General features: G+C 39.6%; 1 long non-coding RNA gene across 1 annotated transcript; it reads right to left on the bottom strand.

Moving 5' to 3' along the window:
• Positions 1 to 14,055: 14,055 nt before the first annotated feature.
• Positions 14,056 to 16,023, bottom strand: LOC141845760 (uncharacterized). Its single transcript, XR_012603285.1, has 3 exons — positions 15,728 to 16,023; positions 15,232 to 15,310; positions 14,056 to 14,295 (listed from the first exon to the last, which is right to left on the bottom strand). It is a non-coding gene; the product is annotated as an uncharacterized LOC141845760 (long non-coding RNA).
• Positions 16,024 to 16,817: the final 794 nt, after the last annotated feature.

The raw sequence follows: 16,817 nt of genomic DNA, 5'->3' as shown, positions 1-16,817 counted from the left end.
CTCGAGGAGGTGGATACCAAGTAAATCGAAGGGGTTAACATTGCTTGATCTTTATTTTATTTTTGTCTTGTGCTTCCACTAACAATATTGTAGGTAAGAGCAAAAGTTGCTATTCACCCCCCCTCTAGCAAACGCAACGGTCCCAACAACCAAAAGCTTCCGAACTCACAATTCGTTCCGAGCTCACAGTTTGATGACTTTATTCAAAACTCACAGCTCGTTTTGAGCTCATAATTCGATGACTTTGCCTTACAACAGGCCAGGAGCTTTCAAACTCACAGCTCATTCTATGCTCACAGTTCGATGACTTTATTCAGGACTCATAGCTCATTCCAAGCTCACAGTTCGATAACTTTACCTTAGGCCAGTAGCTTTCGAACTCACAGCTCGTTCTGAGCTCACAATTCGATGACTTTATTCAGAACTCACAGCTCATTCTGGGCTCACAGTTCGATAACTTTGCCTTACGACAGGCTAGGAGCTTCTAAACTCACAGCTCGTTCCGAGCTCACACAGTTTGATGACTTTATTCCGAGCTCACAGCTCGATGACTTTGTCTTACGACAGGCCAGGAGCTTCCAAACTCACAACTTATTTCGAGCTCACAGTTCGATGACTTTATTTTGAGCTCATAGCTTGATGACTTTGTTCTAAGCTCACAGCTCGATGACTTTACCTTACAATAGGTCAGGAGCTTCCGAAATCACATCTCATTCTGAGCTCATAGTTCGATGATTTTATTCTGAGCTCACAGCTCGATGACTTTGTTCCGAGCTCACAGCTCAATGACTTTGCCTTACGACTGGCCAGGAGCTTCCGAACTCACAGCTCATTCTGAGCTCACAGTTTGATGACTTTATACTGAGCTCACAGATCGATGACTTCGCCTTACGACAGACTCAAATTTCCAAGCTCTACGCTCAATGTCGAGCTCCGAGCTCGATGACTTTGTCTTACGACAAGCTAGATTTTTGAGCTCTGCGCTCGATGCCAAGCTCCAAGCTCGATGACTTTGCCTTATGACAGGCCAGATTTCTGAGCTCTGAGCTCCGAGCTCGATGACTTCGACCTTATGACAGATCGAATTTCTGAGCTTTGCGCTCGATACCGAGCTTCGAGCTCGATGACTTCGCCTTACGACAGGCTAGACTTTTGAGCTCTACGCTCGATATCGAGCTCCAAGCTCGATGACTTCGCCTTACGACAGGTCAAAATTTCAAATTCTGTGCTTGATAATTTCGCCTTACGACAGGCCAGATTTTCGAGCTCTACGCTCGATGACTTCGCCTTATGACAAGCCGAAACTCTAAGCTCCACGCTCAACAACTTTGCCTTACGATAGGCCTAGAACTCCGAGCTCCGCGCTCGATGACTTTGCCTTATGACACCTCATCAAGGTATCTCGACGATAACTCAGGATAGTCTAGTCAGTCGGACTATGCCTCCTTCAACTAGACTAGTTCGGGGGGCTTATGATCTGGTAGGATAATGACACCTCATCAAGAATAAAATCATAAGACTAGTTCATTTTAAGATTAAGAAATCTTAAATCCGGTTCACCCAAAGAATAAGGAAAATATCTCAAAATATTTATTAAACAAATATTTCAAAATCTTCCTAAAAAACTGGAACGGATATCTTAGAATATTTCTAAACATATCTTAATATTTTGAAGATCAACTACTATAAAAAGGTAACCCATGCCCATGGGTAAAGGTACGCACACATATCTACCCTAATTTCCTCAAGTCATAAAACTCCTTCCTTATGTCGAACCATAGCTTGGGCGTCGGAGTAGTTTGTCGGGACCCCCGACGCCATTCTAACTCTCTTTCTGAGTGTTTTTCAGGTCCTCTCATCTCTTCGGGCGATTCTTTTCGAGGAACGTGCATGTCAGCAGTTCTGAATCGGCGTTCAAACCATCTACGGCGAATTAGCTAGAACAGATCACATTGAGTCACGAGTTATATGAGCTTTACACGTACAATACTTGATATACATATTAGAAATATAAAATAAATCTAACATAATATTTTGTTTATTAAATATATCAAAATAACTAAGCTAGATTTGATCACTTGAGAGAATCATTATACCAACTATTCCCGTTTGAGATCGTCTATCAATGAGTCACCGGATGCCTGGCCTATATGTTGATGGAGTCACGCAGGATCCATGACCTGATAAAAGAAGGTTTTGCACCTATAGTAAGAAGTAGAGAAATATTGGATTGCGAGTCTCTATGAGTGTGCACCTACGTCTATGAGAAACAGGGTCAATATATGGAGTCATTAGAGGAAACATCCCACCGACAGTAAGAAAAATATCTCATCACTACAGTAGTTAAGGGTCTCATCGCCCATGTTGTATCAATCATGTTGTATCAATCATGGTGTATTAATGGAGTAGGTGATGAGTATTTTATTGTTCTATGTATGCCACTTAGGCGGCGGTCTGACCATATGAATGATGGAGTGAGGCTTGTTAAATGGAAGTGTTGACTCGGCAGAACTAAGTTGACAGAAGAGTCGACCTCTGTCCTGAAGACCGCAGAGTCAAGAAGGAGTGAAGCCAGTCGGGCACAGTGTCGTCCGATTAGTGAGTCAAGTAGGAGGTCGGTCGATCATGGAGCCGGAGTCGATCGAAAAGTCGGCTTCTATTTGGGAGACCAAGGAGTGAATCAGGAGCCTAGCTAGTTGGGCACCGAGTAGGTTACGGAGTCGATCGATCTCGGAGTCGAGTCGAGTAGGGCACTGAGCTCGGAGCTCAGAGCCTAGAGCTTGCCCATGGAGCCATGGCAGAAAGCTTGGGCAGGCTCCTAGTTGAGTAGGTTGCATCATTAGCTGGTCTCGGAGTCGGGTGTTGAGCTGAGTTAGTCAGACATGAGGTCAAGCGTTGCATCTAACATATCACCTCCAATGGAACCAGATCTTGACTTTCTTGACCAAGGTATACCCATCCATAACAGGAGTCTCCCCACAAGTCTAGTCGAAGGAGGCATGAGTCAGACTGACTAGACCAGTTCTTCAGCAAGAGCTCAAGTCAGACGTGAGTCAAGAAAGTCGGCGATGGATCAGCAGATCAGATCCACATGAAAGATTGTATCCGATCGCATGCGTCCTTGAACTGAGGGGCGTGCACAGTCCCACGCATGCCTTATCTGCTCACATCATTCTTGAGGCACATTAATAAGGGCGAGGCATCCAATGCGACAACTGAATTGCCATCATTATCGAGATCTAATGGGACGGTGAACCAAATCGGACAACTCACAGCATATCCCACCTTTTTCCCCTATCAGATCGGATAGCTTGGACAAATGAGTCCATGGATATATTAGGGCTGGAGATGGACGCGCGACACTCCCATCACCTTCGGCCCTCCTTACTCCCGCTTCCTTGCTCCTGCTTCCTTCTTCTACCTTTCCTTCTCTGACGACCTACATCTACACCCTCATCGTCATCTGTAGCCCATAAGTTTCCTTCCTTTCTTCATCTTTCTTTTCCCCAGCCTTAAGAACAGTAGGAATGGACCCAACAAAACCCTCCGCCCCTTGGTATGGGTCCCTCTAGTCTACCTTCACCTGAGAATTGAGGGAGGAACTTAGGAGATTGTATGGAGTACTAGAGATCCATAGGATTAGAATCCCACACCTCGACTAGCGGCCTCACACTCCCCCGCTAGGGTTCATCACTTTCTTCCATGGCCAACTAGTCGGGGGTCTCTGTTTCCTTATTCCCGACTTCTTTCAAGACATTTTCACATATTTCCACATCCCCCAACCCAACTTGCGCCTAATACATTCCGACACCTCTATGGAGTGGCCCTAGTCTTCCAAGCATATCAAATCCTGCTCAACTCCATCTTCTTCCACTTCTTCTTTTACCCGAAGAGGATGGAATAAGGCGTGTTCTACTTTAACGCGAGGCTAGACTGTAACTTCTTGATAAATATTCGACCTTGCACAAGGGCTAAAAGCCTCGGTTCTTCTTCATTACGCCCCCAACTCCTTTGAATTTCTTGACTAAGTGACAGCCTAAGCTATCAAGTCCTCCTCCCTTAGGACCATATAAGAAAGAGAAAGCATATATAGAAGTAACCGAACTATTGAGGGATCTTATATTCAATGTCAACAAATTGATCGGCGAGGAGGGTCTGCTTTATCGAGGGTGACTCAATCCAATCGACATCGATCTACCTCAGCCACTCAGTAAGTCATGTGTTTTTGTTTACTTCTATAATTACTAACTTAAGTCATGCTTTTCCCATGCAGCGAATGTATTGATGGGCATCTCGGTCAACAAGTACTTGAAGTTGAACCAAATGGCCTTCGAGGCCTTAGTGACATTAGCAGCGTTCGAGGAGGCCCCCACAAAGGTAGGAAATGTGGGTGCTCCTTCATGCACAGAACCGACTTGAGCTCCCGAGGAAGGACCCAACAATCCAGAAGGGCCCTCGGAGGCCAACTCAACTATGGCACCCTTAACCGAAGGGGCACTTGCTCCTCCTCTAAGCTCGAGACCTGAGAAGAAGAGCAACCAACCTCCCTCCACATCCCCAGGGGAGAAAGCCAGGAAGAAAGTGCAGATGGCTGCCCCACCAACACCCAGTGAGCCAACAGCTAAGATCAAAATCACCAAAGAGCTCACCAATAAGGTCACCACTAAGGTCGAACTGGTGGCTCGGCGGTTGATAGGCAAGAAACAAAGGCCTAGCCAGAAGTTCAACCAGAAGTCCTAAGGGTCAGCGTCCCCGACCAAGGCCCTTCTGACAGATTTACTGGAACAGTCGGTTCCCAATAGCCTTTCAAGCCCCCTCGGTCGATCCTTCAAGCTTAGGTGGTATGAGATATCCTACGGAGTTGAGGTTGAGCGGCAGCACAGATGCTGCAGGGGCAAAAAATGTAACTTGATGGCGCGCATCCGAGTGATAAGGGGACCAAATGCCTTCAAGAAGAATATGGACATACTAGAGCTCATCCACTAGCTGAACCATATGGACATACTAGAGCTCATCCACCAGCTGAACCATTGGATGTTGAAGGTATTTCCCTCTCCTCTGAATCTTACTTCGGCCCGTACTAAACTAACTTCTTCCTTTTTTTCACAAATATGGTCAGAGCACCTAGAGATCCACAACTGGCTATTGCATCTACATAGGCACTTTCAGGTGATGCAAAGACGTGTGGATGAACTAGGAGCTCAAGAATCACAACCAAACCCGGAGATAGAGGCCATTAAAGCTGAGCTAGATCAAAGCCGACAAGAGGTTGAGCATCATCGGGCTAGTTTGGAACGGCATCAAGAAAAGGTGGAGGCAACTAGGGACTGAGTGATGACTTCGAGAAGAGGAATGGGAGTTGTTTTAGGGCAAGGCATCAGATTCGATCTGAGGTAAGTGTCTTGGTCCATGGTTTGGTCTTTATTTGTGATTGTTGTGGATTGATCGGTCTTGCTAGAATTTGATTAGATCGGTGAAGGTGCGATTCCTCTATTTTCAATTGAGCGTGGAATCAGACCTCGATTAGGGTTAAATCTAAGTTGAGGATCTTCTTCTTGAATCCAATTACCTCTGTTCCAGTAAGGGATTTGTAGATCGGTGTTGATGTTGAAATTCTTGATCTATTGGGAGTGTCTGTTCCATTTGGATTTGTTTTGTTAAGTTGTTTTGGGATGTTGAGGATTGAGATTTACTTTGTTTCAGGCTGATTCCAGAAGGATCTGTTGGTTGTAGGTTGGTTAAGTAAATCTGATTATAGATTGATTTGTTGATTAAGATTTCGATAATGTTGGGATTAATCTGCTCTATTTAATTAGTTTAGTTAGATGGTTAAGAATCTGTTGGAATTTGTTGATTAGTTACTGATTATGGTTGTGTTACGGTAGCTCTAAATCTAGTTGGGTCAAATTGGTTGGGTTGATCTGGTTGAGTGGTGTTAGTTGGACTTAGTTGGGTTAAACCGACCGAGTTGTGTAATTAGATTTGGTTAAGGTTAACCCTAGTTTCCGTTAGGGTTTTGATTTGTTGAAGAATATAAAATATATTCTAGGATTTAGTGGATGTTGTTATTATAATTGCAGGACCTTTATTGTTGATCTTGTTACATACGAGAAGTATTTTTTGAGGGGTTCTTGTATCGGTATTAGTCATACCAGGTGGGTACTCCTGTGTTTGGTCAACATAGGTCTTATTCATAATGCATGATTATTTTCCATTGTTAATTATCCCTTTGTCATCCTTATTTCATTCGTTGCTTGATACTTTGTTGATTGATCTTGATATGATCTTCTGATTGCTTCTATACAGTTGCATTTTATTATTGATTTGTGAGTAATGACTTATTCTAGTTGATGTTGATTTTGCCTAATTAGATGTAGACCTCACTTGTTGAATTGAGCATCATGATATATGCATGATAGAAGTAGTTATAGATCATTGTTGTTGTTGTTGTTGGCACTCACTTGACACTGTGTTGTAGTGGTAAAGGGGTGAGAGCATTTGTCGTACTATGTTGGGTGCAATCAAGACTGGCTAGATAGCCCTCATGTGATATCTTGCTCGCTCCCCACTTGATTAGTAGTGGTTTGTCATTGGAATGTATGCAGTTGTCCTGTCATGCACTCCAGTTCGCTGTACTGGGTGGGTGTCTGGGGATGACGAGTGCAGATAGTGACCATGCATAACACATGTGCATGCATTTGTTGGTAGTTATTTTCTGCATTGATGGTTGATGCACTTGTTATATGATCGTGGTTGTTGCACTTGTTACATATTATTATGGTTGTTGCACTTGTTACATATTATTGTGGTTGTTGCACTTGTTGTCATATGATTGTGGTTGTTGCACTTATGGTTACCTGTTATTTGTATGTAATATATTGACCTTGTTCATTATGTATCGTATGGAGACTATATATCTTGTTGATTCCATATATGTATATGTTGTGCACTTCCATGCTAGTATCCACTGAGTATTTTATACTCACCACCCAGGCCCTGGGGTTTTCTTTTCTTTCTCCCCATGTAGCAAATAAGGACGTTGTTTGAAGCTTGGAGTTCTGTCAGTCTGCCCCATCATGTCACAGCAGGAATGTTTTGTTGTTTTTACTTCGTATAGTTTTTAGACTGTATTGGATTGTTGGTTTCAGATTTATATGTGTATCTGTAGTTTGAATTTATGTTTGTGGATGTTATCATTGTTATGATTCCACTGCGTTGTTTATGTTTTCGTAGACTTGTAGAGTTTATCGTTGTGATGCTTTTCGAGTTACAAGTGTTGTTATGTGGTTATGCATGTGTTTGGATTGATGAGTGGCCGAGTGGGCCACATTTCATATGGTTATGTATTGTATTGTAGGTCGGCCGTGTTGGCCTTATGTATCAGGGAAAGTTGAATTGTTACAATGGAGATACTGTCGAAATTTTTCAGACAGTCATCTCTCAGGATGTGACATATCAAGGCATCCTCTTGTGGTGTTCAAGGACTTATCAGCCTCCATCCCAAGGTTCAGGCATCTTTCCTTTTCCTCTATACCAAGGTTTGATTTTCCTAAGTATTGAATCGAGGTTCTATTCATCTTTCTTATCGATTTAGACTTTCCTTCTTTCTTTCTTCAATTTATTATGCATTCTTGAGATTTTTCTTTCATGGGTTCACATCAATGACAAACATTATAAATAATAATGGATATAGCCTTACAATCGATAGATGAGAGATCTAGGTTAAGATTGCAAGAATATGATCAAAGATAAATAATATATATTACATTATTAAATAAATTGAATCAGTTAGAAAGGAGGTATGTGATTGGTAAACAAAATAATTAAAAACTCTGCTCAACATAATTATGAGATTTATGCTATTCTCAATTTTAGAAATTTGTCGTGATTGTAGTTTTGTTAATCTGGGTTGGTGGTGCTTATGGTCTTGTGGTCGACGATTAATCTCACCCGATTGAATTGAATTGTATGTGTAAGACATGTTAGAATTATTTACGATAATATTTTTATTTTAAAAATCTATTTTCTTATCTTTTATATTCTAACCAAATAAAGGAATGGTTAATTCTACATGTATTCCTTGCCTATTCTTTTTCGTAGGAATAGATATGTTAGTCTTCGTATTTTCTATTCTATGAATCAAGCATATCATTACTTTTTTTATTAAATCATACCTCGGTTTTGTTTTCATATATACAACATCAAAGATAAAAAGAAATATAATGTCCGGAGATAAACTATATACAACTACAACCTTTCTTGGAGGAGATGTAATTATTTTGTCCCAATAGTGTAGTGGTAGTTAAGGTCAGATAAGGAAGCAAAGATTATTTATTTTCTTGTAACATCTTTTGTGGTTTAACTTCACACCGTACAAAGTTGTAGTTGAATTCAGAAATTGTAATGAAATGTGTTATATAATGCATTTAATCGTGGTCAATGACTTAACTAGAGAAATTAAAATACATTCCATTGTTCAATTGACAAATGTATTGATCATTAATGCAGTTTTCTAACTACCACAATCAAAATTTTTAGCATTGTTAAATATTATTTAATGTTTTAGATGTTTCAATCAATTTGTTCTTGTGAATCTAGAACCATCATTAATAATAGTCTGAAGCACTTGTGTCGGATTCATGGCCAAGTAGATATGGATAAAAATTGGATGTTGCGATCATTAAAAGAAAAGAGCATCCCCAGAGTGAGCTTGGACTGCCTTCTTTCTAGGGCGTGGTAAGTGGTCGTCCCCCTCAATCATTATTGTTAAATTTACCTATTATTCCTTTGTCTTTTATGCTTTGAATTCTAAAGTTCCTTTGCTTAATCCTCTAACAAAGCTTCTTCTTTGATCAGATGCACTAGGAAGGATTTTCAAGGGAGTCTAAAGATGAATTGAAGAGGTAATGTGAAAGTTTAATCTTTTACATCTCCTGGGTTAACTTTTTTCCTTTTGTTTCAAAACCATTTAGTAAATACTTTTATAATGGATTTAATACATGATGAATCCTTATTTACTTCATTTATTTATTTTGTTTTGATTCTAATTGCATATTAAATTGGAGATACTCTATATATTTGCATCGTTCTAGGCATTTTGCTTACTTTGATTCTAATTATTAAGTATATTTTTTTCTATCATTTGATTTATTGACCTCAACCTTTTAATAGCATTGAAAAGGTTGCACTGACATGTTATTCATGTTAACAATGATTTTTTTTCTCTTTCTATTTCTACAAATCATGCACATGATCTTTTCTTGCTTCTAATTTTTCCATCCATTTGTTGACCAAGCTATGTATCTTTGCTTATATATACATTAATTGTTTTTTAATAAGATATTGTGATAAATGTTTGGGAAGAAATAGAAATGCTTTAGTTTATGATTGAGATTGATTGTCTTCAATTCTCAGTAATTCTTTGAGGATAATTATAAATTCATAAAGAAATAGAAATAAATTATGTAAAACTTGTGCTAAAATTAATTTTCTTGGGATCTTATCCATTACAGTATGATATCTATTGCTCATGATAGATATCCTTAATTACATTTTATTATTAGCTTTATTTGTTGGTCATTTTGCTTATAGATGTATTTTTTTCCATTAAAACTCATATTGTAGCCAAGGATGGATGGACTCACACTACTTGTTTAGTTGCAAAAAAAAAAAAAGGAAAAATCTTACACTTGACTTTTGTGCTTTTGGTTAGTTCAGTTGATGGGTTTTTTCATGATGCATCCAACTTTAATTTTGAGCTTTTGGCAAGTTTGGGTGATTTTTTTCATTAGATAATGGCACATGCTTATTTGTATTTATTTTTCAGTCTAAGGTTTCAAATGGCATGCAAAGGTGTTTTGTAACCTTGGTTCTTTGGGTAAAGTTTCTAACATGTTCTTTCCTTTGTGCACTTGGTATTTACTTCGAAAAAGTACGTGTTTTTGCTATATACTTGCAATCAAAAGTAATTGCCTCATTGTTTGTGGAGTTCTTCTACTGCACCTATGGGGTTGTCTAGATGTGCTGTCTATTTTATTTAGATTTTTTATGGATTGTCTTTGTTTACCACAATAATACACAAGCCTATTTAGATGATGTTGTGGGCATTACATGATCATGAAGATAATTTTTGAGATCATGAAAGTAAAGTACGTTGACCTACTTTTTCATTATTTAACTCTTTTTGTTTTGTTAAATAACCTTGTTATGTAAGTATTCACTAAGACTATGCACAACTATCAAATGTTTCATGTAACTACTAGAATAGAAATGCAGTCAATTAATAATTATTTGTATTAACAAAATAACAAAAGAATTCTTATTCCAATTACAAGATATAAGGTCCTATTTATAAGTTAGAACTTGGGGCCTATTTTAGAAAAAATATTTATAAAAAATAATAAATATTTATACCTAATACTCCCCCTCAAATTGGAGCATAGATATTGATCATACCCAACTTGTTACAAAGATAATCAACTCGGATTCCATTTAAAGCTTTTGTGAAGATATCTCCTAATTGTTTTCTAGTTTTTACATATCCTATAGTGATTAAGCCTTGTTGAATTTTCTTACGAACAAAATGACAATCAATTTTAATATGCTTAGTCCGCTCATGGAACACGAGATTCGATGCAATGTGAATAGCAGCTGGATTATCACATCATAATTATGCTGATATTAAAATTTTGAGTTCTACTTCAGTCAACAGTTGATATATCCACATTATTTCATACAAACTGTGTCATAGCCTTATATTCTGATTCTGCAATGGATCACGACACAACCTTTTGCTTTTTACTCTTCTATGATACTAAATTTCCTCCAACGAAAATACAATAACCTGAAGTAGACCTCCTATCCATTTTAGAACCTGCCCAATCTGCATTTGGAAAGCATTCGATATGAGTGTGCCCATGATCTTTATATACAATACCTCATCTGGGTACGCTTTTCAAGTAATACAAAATTTGCTCTAATGCTGCCTAATGATGAACCGTTGGAGATGACATATACTGACTAACAACACTAGTCGAATATGCAATATCTGGACGACTCAAGGTAAGATAATTCAACTTCCCAACCAACCTTCGATATCTCTCTGGATGTTTAAATAATTCTCCATCTGTTGTATGATCCACGTTTTGAGTTATTAGAGTACTATAAGGTTTTGCCCCTAACTTTTTCATCTCAGTTACTAAGTTGAGAACATATTTTCTCTAAGATAGAAATATATCATTTTTACTCCTTATAATTTCAACACCTGAGAAATACTTTAGCACCCCTAAATCTTTTGTGTGAAACTGAGTGAGAATGAAAGATTTGAGAGATAAAATTCTTGTAGTATCACTACCAATAATCACAATATCATCCACATACACAACTAACAGAATAACACCAGCTCCTGGCTGCTTGTAGAACAGATCAGACTTACTTTTCTTCATACCAAACTTTTCAACAACCTGACTAAATTTTCCAAACAAAGCACGAAAACTTTGTTTCAAACAATACAAAGTTTTTCAAAGATGGCAAACTCGCACCATCTCCCCCTGAGCAACGAAATCAGAAGGTTGCTCTATATATACCTCCTCTTGAAGATCACCATGAAGAAAAGCATTCTTGATATCAAGTTGATGTAAAGGCTAATGATTGTTGGTGCAATCGTGCCCCAAGTGATTGGATTTTAATGTTTGGCTAAAATCAGCTTAAGTTAGGCAATGTGTTGTTATCTAACATGTGTGGTTTGAGTCCACAAGAAAGCCCAGGAGTGGAGACCTGACAATTGGTGAAGTCCCGGAGGCGAGGCCTCTTGGCAAGGATGAAGTCCCGGAGGCGCAGCCTCTTGGCAAAGGTGAAGTCCCGAAGGCGAGGCCTCTTGGCAAGGATGTCTTAGCACGATGAAGTCGAGGGAAATGTCTTAAGCTAGTGCAAGGAAGAGCACGAGGCTTATGGAAGACGTTTGAAGGCTTGCATCAAGGTTAAGGGGTGAAGAGAAGCTGAAAAGGGAAGTTTTCAGCTCTGGTAGTCGACTGGCCTTGCCAGCAGTCGATTGGGGTTGATCCGGAGCACACACAGACAAGCACAGAAAAATCAATCGAGTTGACAGTCGACTGGGACCAGTCGACTGACCATGGAACAGTCGACTGATATACTGCCGTTGTAGTGACAACTGACGAATTAAATGCATATTTAATTCCCGTTGAAACTCATCAGTTGACTGGACCTAGGAGCAGTCGACTGGTGCACTGAATTTTATAAAAAGAGCGGTCAACGTCGCAGAGAAAAAGAACAACATTCTGACATCTTCTTTACTGCTCTCTGAAAAAGAACAACATTCTGGCACCAAGGAGAAGGGGAGGGTTTCCAAAATCGTTTCGGTAGAGTTTCCCTTCTTGAATTCTATGTGTTATTGCCGCCCACCCCCTTTGCTCTTTTATAGCCTCAAGCCCAAGACCAAGCATCCTTTCTTGCTCATTAAGAAATTATTTTAATTTGAATTAATTCCATGAATTATTTCCAAATTATAGAAACATCTTAAATCTAGGCTCTTAGATTAGCTTGCTTAGTTTTTAGCCGTTAGATCTTTTCGGAAATAATTAAAAGAATTATTTCCAACCTTATCTAAAGTGGTCGGCCATTATTATTAATTTCCATGAATTAATTCTATATTAAAAGGAATTAAAACTTAAACCGAAGAGATCTCATCCATCGGATGCAACTTAATCTCATCTAACGGTTACGATATAATCTCTTTTAATATAACTTGATCTCTTCGATCCAATGACCTTGATGGACTTGCTTGGGCGTGTGGTTCAAAGAACCTTGTCTGGTTCACCTCGTGAACCGGTTCTTCCTTCCAAAGAGAATTAAAACCGAACCAGAGAGATCTCGTCCATCGGAGACGACTTAATCTCATCCAACGGTTCTAATCTATTCTCTTCTATTCCTCTTTATTTATTTCGATCCAATGGATGCAACTTGATCTAATCCCACGGATACAAGTTGATCTCATCCATTAACTCATCCTACGGTCGAGAACTAATCTCATCCAACGGTCGAGATTAAATCTCATCCGACGGCTGAGAACTAATCTCATCCGGTTGATTGCATCCTTTTGAAGATGTCTTTAGGCTACAGCGGGGACCTCGAGGAGGTATTAGATCTGGCCTTCTGATGGGTTTCGGATCTCGTATTCAACCCCGAATACACACCTACATCCATCAACAACGATCCATTCCACTAGAGGATCATTGTTGCACTACCAATCCAATCCCCATATTACATTATGGGTTCCTTCTTATTATTTTATGCATTGCTCCCCGTGTTTAAGATATCGTATGTCCGTCAATTATCTGAGTTCACTGACAACTCAATAATCGACATCTAAGACCTTGAATAGTACCACTCAACCTTATTGTCAGCCGGACCAAGTCCACTTGCAAGATTTGACTTGACAATCCTTATGAGCTCTCCAAGGGGACATCATCAGCCCTACTGGGACACGGATTCCTTCTATAATTAATGACACACCGTATAGAAAGTAACATCACCCAACTTACCGAGAATAATTGATCTGACGGAAAGATCTCACCCTTTGGTAAATCAAAGCAATAATCACTACCTATAGATGCCCATTTATTACATCGGGATTAAGAGTGCATAATCTATAATAACAGAGGTCTTGTTCAATTTGTAAGTCAGAGTAAATCGAACAACCTCAATGGTCCTACTCAATACACACAAAGTGCACTAGTGTAATTCTACAGTCAAGACAGACAGTCACCGAATTACACTACAACCGTTCCCGATGGGTTGTCCAAGGCCATCTTGGTTGTGAGCCTTAGTTTATAATTCACAAGGGACTGATAATCATGGTCTTCTGTGTCTCACAGACACCAAGTTATCTACAATGTGAATTAAGAGGACTTTATTGTAAAATTTCCTAAAATACATACAAGTATACACGGCCACATACGGCCGGAATATGGACGACACGTCCAACAAGCAACACAGATACACACATATACACAATATAAGGCTCACACGGCCGTACAATAATGAACACATGCATGAATAAGCAAAATGCGACAAAAATATCACATACTAAACGGAGCGTCAAAAGTCCGATAACAAGTATAAAACCAACACATCACAGTCCATGTCCACATCACAAATCTAACGGAAAATACAAAACCATATCCGAAAAAAAATACAACTATACCGAAGATAAACTCCTGAAAGTGAGATGGATACGACCAGGCAACCTCTCCAAGCTCCAAGTAATCTATCTGCTACCTGGGGAGAAAACAAAGTAACCCCAGGGTCTGGGTAGTGAGCATTAGATGCTCAGTGGGTACAGGAAATAGTGCATGTAAGATAAGCAGAAAGAACAACAAGAATATACAAGTCTGAGTAAACATGTATAGAGGAAACAAGATATCAAATACATGGTAGCAAGTATCAACAGGGTAATAGGTATCAACTACTCAACATGGTATATCAACTGAGAAGAAACAGAAAGATACTGTGCAACAGATATAGGTATCAGGTATATGCAAGCATGTATGAAATGACATACAAGTGCAACAATCATAGCAAGTAAATGCAACAATCCACAATGCACATGAATAAAGTAAGATATGTAATAATCCTACCAGCAATGCATGTATATGCATCAATCAACGCAATCAAAATATCCGTCACTGTCCGCGCTCGTCGTCCCCAGTCACTCTCCCAGAGCTCAGTGAAGTGGGGGGCAAGACATGACATACTGCAGCTCCACAACTGACCACTAAAGATAAGTGGGGAGGGCAGTGTGGCAGGAGGGCAATGTAGCCAGTCCTGGTGCACCCAACTGTAGTGCAACAACTTACCTATATGGCACCACAACACGGTGCAGGTAAGATCCACCAACAAACAACACTACAACTATCATGGATGTATGGTGATCATCCCAACATGTAATAGCTAAGGTTAATCAGCATGTTCAACAGAGTCAACAGAAATAGACATAAGTCTAAACAGAGTCATATGATGGTATCAGATCAACAACAAGATTATCAATATGATATCAAGGATCATCAAAAGGTCAACAACAGGTATCAAGCATGGATCATCAAGAGTATCAACTAGATACTATCTAAAAGCATGGATATCAACAGAATGGATAAACAAGCAACAATACATGTACAGAAAAGGAATTCCTGTATTGACCAAGTATAGGGTACCCACCTGATCAGAAGTCTGTAAATGCTAGAACCCCCAGAAATACAATACTCCAAGTATAATAGGACCAATCACAATCAAGGTTCTGCAAGAAATGTCAAAACAACATTTATTACCACAATACTATATTAAATTATAGTAATTAAATTCTATAATTTAATTTCACCCATTCAATTAAACTTAACCCAATCCCATGTTTAAACACAACTTAATCATAATTCAATTAATCGAAACACCTGGTAATCCAAATAAAATTCTAATAGAATCTTTAACATGGATCAAACCCAATTACTAACCAGCTTCACAATCTCTACAATCATACAACTTCATTCTAACTGATCAATAGCATCATGCTAAATCCCATGAACAGATCACTATAGAATACTTAATCATCTTAAGCAACAATTAACCAACAGTAATCTCCCTTCACTAAACCGAGATCAATTAATAGTATCACACTATGAAGAAGAAACTAATCAGAATCAACCCCACAATGGCTTACCTCAGATCCACTTCAATCAAGCCCTAGATCCAAGCTTCTGTTCAATTCTTTTGTCACTGTCGCAACCCACCGATTGGATTCCAACGAAGCTGTGAGTTCAATCCAATCTAAGAATCACAACCCAAAACCTTAAAGAAACCTATTCACAACCATGAATTTCAGAATCACCACTTACCGAGCGATATCAGACCCGCCGATCACCACCTCTTCTCTGTTCGCGTTGATCGCCGCCGCCCGAACCAAGAATGCCTCAATCCGAACAGATCACACCCACTTCCATGAGCTAGGGGAGAAAAAAAAAAGCAATCAAGATCCAAAGGAGACTTTAGATCTAAGCTCCCCAAACCCTAGATCCCTTTGCAGCCGAACCTTCCTTAAGCTCCGATCGGCCGAAATCCAACCTCAAGGAATTCTGGAAACGAAATCAAATCAAGATCGAAGGAACTCGAATCAATCCACAGAGATTAACCTCCAAAACCCACGAAAACCCAAAACCTATTCAATCGGAACTTACCGATGGGTTTTCTTCTTCCAGATCGCGCCCCCCAATCAAGCTGCTGCCACCGCCGATCTAAGCCCTTTCCGGCGAGAACTCAAGCTCCGCTCGCTTCCACCTTTGATCGCCGGCTCTCCCTTCCCGATTCGGCACCGGCGCTGGAGCTCGACGTCGTCGGCGTCAACGAGGAGAGGAGAAACAGAGGCTCGTCGATAAAGCCTTCGATGCGTATAAGATACAAATCACCGATTCGATTAGATCGTAATCAATTCAACTCTAATAATGCCTACCACGATTTGATACCCATCACTACCTCGATCATATGATGTTGTTGAATCTGCCAAAGCAGAGCAACGCATATTATCTTGGTAGGGTGCGGAGGGACAACCTTGGTCCCGCCTATCAAAGCGCGGGTAAGAGTAACCTCAATTAGATTGAGTGTAACTAGTTACCTCAATTAGATTGAGTAAAACTATAGGCATTTTCCAAATGGTTGGAAAGGTAGGGCAAGAACGCTTTTACACTAAGACTTGGGCGATTTAGCCAAAGCTAACTCAAGTCTTTTTGTAACGGTGGATCTTGATCCTATAAACA

Source organism: Curcuma longa, chromosome 15, assembly GCF_044706935.1.
Source record: "Curcuma longa cultivar G26 ecotype Majalengka, Jawa Barat chromosome 15, ITB_CL_G26_1.1, whole genome shotgun sequence".
In the NCBI taxonomy this organism is placed as follows: domain Eukaryota; kingdom Viridiplantae; phylum Streptophyta; class Magnoliopsida; order Zingiberales; family Zingiberaceae; genus Curcuma; species Curcuma longa.
This window is presented reverse-complemented; position numbering and strand designations above follow the sequence as displayed.